General features: G+C 41.3%; 1 pseudogene; it reads left to right on the forward strand.

Annotated features, from left to right (window-relative positions):
- Positions 1–5,452, forward strand: part of LOC101661023 — an 8,324-nt pseudogene that overhangs the window by 1,932 nt on the left and 940 nt on the right.

The following is a 5,452-nucleotide window of genomic DNA, read 5'->3' on the forward strand; positions in this document are numbered from 1 at the left end:
GTGTTAATCCTTTGTGAAAAGTTTGTCAAATATGGAGCACGTGGACTAGGTTGTTATTTAAGCAGTTAACGAGTACCAAAGTAGTCATGAAATTAATGTTCTGACCACTATTGCCAAGTTATTTATTGTTCTGGATAGCCATCTGAGGCCTCAAAAGATTGAGAACTTGGTCAGCATGGTTACAGAAAAGGAATTCAAACTGCCAACCAAGAACAAGGAATCCTGTGCTTCAAAATCTGTGGTTTGAAAATCATATGGATAAGAATCAGTTGGCATGCTTACTAAACTCTAGACTCCCAATGCCCAGGCCTAAAATAAAGTTGTGGAGGAATACTTGAACGAAAAAACATCAATGAGCCAGTTTCATCAATTTTTTAAAAAGTGGAGGCAGTGGAGGGTTATCAACATTCCTCTGCAAGCTATTAAGTACACACGTGCACATGGTATGTATATATGAAAAGAATCAAGCAAGGATCAGACACACAGCAGGACCTCATCAAAGATTGTATTATTTTCTGCCTACAAGCCTTGTAAATAAATAATGGCTCCACAGTTGATCCATTAAAGTTTAATGGATCAAGTTTAAAGTTTATAGTTTAATGATTAAGCTATCCTCCCCACATAATTTAGCAGTTTCAGATATATCACCTTGTAAAGTAATCCAAATATCTGACTCTGCTTCACCTGGCAAGGAGATGCATCTGCAGACTTCAGCACCTTCTCCTTCTGGCTTCAATTAGCACCCAACAGAGATGAAGGCAAACAGCTTCTACCCTGGGATCACCAACTATGCTTCTGAACTCTCAAACTAATCTCGTGACCTGAAAGCCTAAATTTTGCCTAACTAGTTATAAAACACCACCTACTACTCCTAAACAATCTTAGCTGATTTCTAGTATTACAGACATTTCCTGCAGGAAGTATTCAGGTTATCAAACAGTCTCTGTTCTTTTAGAGACAAAGTTGTTGCTGCTAGGTGCCATCAAGTCAGTCAGAACTCACAGTGTCTCTACGTACAATAGGACAAAGCACTGCCCAGTCCTCACAATTGCTGTCATGTCTGAGCCCATAAAAACTAAAACCAAACTCACTGCAACCAAGTTGATTCCAACTCAGCAACCCTAAAAAGCAGGGAAGAACTGCTCCTGGGAGTTTCTGACACCGTAACTTTTTTTTTTCTTATCATTTTATTGGGGGCTCGAGCAATTCATCACAATCCACACATCCATCCACTGTGTCACGCACATTTGTACATTTGTTGCCATCATCATTCTCAAAACATTTACTTTCTACTTGAGGATATCAGCTCCTCATCTTTTTTCCCTCCCTCCCCGCTATCCCCTTCCTCATGAACGCTTGATAATTTAAATTATTATTATTTTATCATATCTTACAATGTCCAACGTCTCCCTTCACCCACTTTTCTGTTTTCCACCCTCCAGGGAGGAGGTTATATGTAGATCCTTGTAATCGGTACCCCCCTTTCCACTCCACTCTCCCTCAACCCTCCCGGTGTCACCACTCTCAGCACTGGACACGGTAACTCTTTACAGGAGTAAACAGCACAGTCTTTCTCCCACGGAGGCAGTAGCTGCTGGTTTCAAAGTCTGACCTACCAGCCCAACAAGTACTGTAAATACTCAAGTATAAGCTGACCTAAATATCTAATTTTACCACAAAAACTGTATTAAAAATGTCCTCAACAAGAGCAAATGAAGAGGGAGGAAGAGAGAGTGGAGCATATCCTGGCACACCAGGCCTTGAGGAAGATATGTCCCTGCTCAGAGCAGCCAATGCACAGATAGGAACATATGGCCAGCCCCACTACGAGACATGGCATCCCTCACTGACCCATGGCCCTACAACAGAGAACACTGGAGACACAGTGTGAGAACTGCATCCGATCTGACCACACCACACCAAGGCAAAACACTGGGAGCGTGCAGCAGAACAGTGGGGGTAGCAAGGGAATACCAAGGATAGAATTTGGGGCCAAGGCGTGGCACCCCATCAGACTCGACCGGGGGAAATACACCTGAAGATCAACAGACAGATCTTGAACTACTTACAAGCTTTCCTCTTTTTTTGTCATAGTTTTTTTGTTGTTGTTTTGTTGCTTTGTTTTGCTCTGTCTTGTTTTTGTGAATATTGTTATCTCTGTAGGTCTATGCAGATAAGATAGGTGGAATAAACAATATGGAGGAGAAAAATGGGACAGACCATTGGGGGGGACATGAGAGAGGGAGAGGTCGGGGAAAGGAAGTGCGTGTTAACAAGTCCAGGGTCAAGGGAACAACAAGTGATCAAAAACCGGTGAGTGTAGGAGGCCTGGTGGGACTTGATCAGGGGCAATGTAACCGAGAGGAATTACTGAGACTCAGATAGATGAGCATGATAGTGGGACACGAGGAAAGTAAAAGGGTATGGAAGGAAGAACTAGGAGGCAAAGGGCATTTATAGAAGTCTAAATACAGGCATGTACATATGTAAATATATTTATATATGAGGATGGGGAAATAGATCTATGTGCATATATTTAGATTTAGTATTAAGGTAATAGATAGACATTGGGCCTCCACTCCCTCAATGCAAGAACACTTTGTTCTATTAAACTGGAATTCCATGATGCTCACCTTCCCTACACGATCGCTGAAGACAAAGTGGGTGCATGAGCAAATGTGGTGAAGAAAGGCTGATGGTGCCCAACTATCAAAAGATATAACATCTGAGGTCTTAAAGGCTTGATGATAGACAAGCAGCCATCTAGCTGAGCAGCAACAAAGCCCACATGGAAGAAGCACAGCAGCCTGTGTGATCATGAAGTGTGTCAATATGATCAGGAATCAGGCATCAAAGAACAAAAAATCCTATCATTTTGAATGAGGGGGATTGCGGAGTAGGGACCCAAAACCCATCTGTAGGCAACTGGACATCCACTTATAGAAGGGTCACAGGAGACAAACCAGTCAAGGTGCAGTGTAACAACAATGAAACATGCAACTTTCATCTAGTTCTTTAATGCTTCCCCCCACTACTATCATGATCCCAATTCTACCTTACAAATCCAGCTAGACCAGAGGATGTATAGTGGTACAGATGGGGACTGGAAACACAGGGAATCCAGGACAGTGGAACTCCTCAGGACCAGCGGTGAGAGTAGCAATGCCAGGAGTGGGGAGGGAAGGGTCGGTAGAAAGGGGAAACCAATCACAAGGATCACATATGACCCCCTCCCTGGGGGACTGACAAAAAAAGTGGGTGAAGGGAGACATCGGACAGTGTAAGACATGAAAAAAATAATAATTCATAGATTATCGAGGGTTTGTGGGAGAGCGGGGCATGGAGGAGGAAAAGTGAAGAGCTGATACCAAGGACTCAAGTAGAAAGAAAATGTTTTGAGACTGATGATGACAACAAATGTACAAATGTGCTTGACACAATGGATGGATGGATTGTGATAAAAGTTGTACGAGGCCCCAATAAAATGATCTTTTTTTAATGTGCTGAGACACTCGGCTTATACACGAATATATTCGGTAACTACTATGCCACCAGGGCTTCTGAACCCATAAGGTCTTACTATATTTTTTCATATATAATATGCTCAAACGACACACACACGTATACATATGTGCATAACAAACTAATGTACAGGGGCGGTGTGGTTTGTAAATATAAAATGGACATTATTTTAATAAAGATATTGTAAGTGCTCCAAGAAGTTTGTCAAATTAATTGCACAGGCCTCCTTCTGCTTCGTGTGTTATCTTCCTATTTACAAAACTACTTGTCACTCAATATTGTTGGGTTACAAACTCTACCAACCCAAACTCATAGCCATTGAGTTTTCAATTCTGACTCAGGGCAAACCCTATACGACAGGGCAGAATTGCCCCAGTGGATTTCCAAGGCTCTGAACTCTGAACAGGAGTAGAAAGGCTCCTCTTTCTCCTGAAGCACCAGGGGGTTTCAAACCAACCTTGTGGTTACCAGTCCATAGCATAACCACTACACTACCAGAGATCATCTTCAAACACATTCCCTAAAATTCCCGATATATAAACTAAAACATCTACTTATTCATCATACAGTGTCTCCTTTTGTTTTATCAGTTTCCCCAGCTGTTGTCATATACCATACTTTAATCACTAAACAAAAGTAATCTCTAAACAAGGGGTCCTCAAACTACGGCCCACGGGCCACATGCGGCCCACTGAGAACATTTATCCGGCCCACTGGCTGTTTTTGCCCTGTTTGTTTTTTAACTTCAAAATAAGATATGTGCAGTGTGTGTAGGAATTTGTTCATAGTTGGTTTATTTTAAACTATAGTCCGGCCTCTGAGAGACAGTGAACTGGGCCCATTTAAAAAGTTTGAGGACGCCTGCTCTAAACAGACCATTTGCAAGTTTTTCACTCTTTCTCATAAACTTGAAAGAGTTCTGATTCCTTTTATAACATTTTTAACAACAACAAAAATCATCTGAGTCGTTTTATTGTGCTGTCTGCTTTACTGCAGTTTTCTGGAACTCAACAGGCAATAGCTCCAACATACGCTTATACATGGAAAAAGATCACATTTATAAGCTTGGAAAAAAATTAAGGTAACTTGAAAATTGCAGGGGATTTACTTGTACTTTATCACCAATATTTTTAGATGCTTTACAATGCATCTACATTACTTCTGTAATAAGAATAACACAAGTTCATTTTTCTTTTATAATGCATTAAACAGCCCTCTCTCCACACAGTAATTCTTTTGTTCCTGTGCTTGCACAACACATTTACAATCAGTACAGTGGAATGCATTCACCAACCAAAAACCCACTGCAATTCCAACTCATAATGGCCCTGAAGAGTTCCGAAGCTTTCCAATAAATCTTCCAGGGACCAAATAGCCTCATCTTTCTCACAAAGAGTTACTGGTGGTGGTATGAACTGTGAGTGAATGCCTAAAAGCAATCTCCTTGGTAATTCTGGAAGGCATGGTGGAGCAGGCTACTCAGAGGAAAGCTAGGTGAAAGAGGAATACAGATACTGAGTCGCAAGGAACAGAGACAAAGGTGAGGGATGCACCTTAAAGCAGCAGTCCTTAAACTGTGGGTTGAGACCCCTTTGGGGGTCGAATGACACTTTCATAGGGGTCCGCCTAAGACCATCGGAAAACACATAAATATTTCACAATATGCAATTACATATTGTTTTGTGATTAATCACTAGCCTTTAATTATATTTAATTATGTTCAATTTGTAACAATGAAAATATAACCTGCATATCAGATATTTACATTACAACTCATAACAGTATCAAAATTACAGTTAAGAAGTAACAACGAAAATAACTTTATGGTGGGGGGGTCAGCACAACGTGAGGAACTGTATTAAAGGGTCGCGGCATTAGGAAGGTTGAGAACCACTGCCTTGCTTCGTCTCCGAGAAAACACCAAATGCCG

This window comes from Echinops telfairi, unplaced genomic scaffold, assembly GCF_000313985.2.
Source record: "Echinops telfairi isolate 266 unplaced genomic scaffold, ASM31398v2 ScPeMD7_10;HRSCAF=50, whole genome shotgun sequence".
NCBI classification, from domain to species: Eukaryota; Metazoa; Chordata; class Mammalia; order Afrosoricida; family Tenrecidae; genus Echinops; species Echinops telfairi.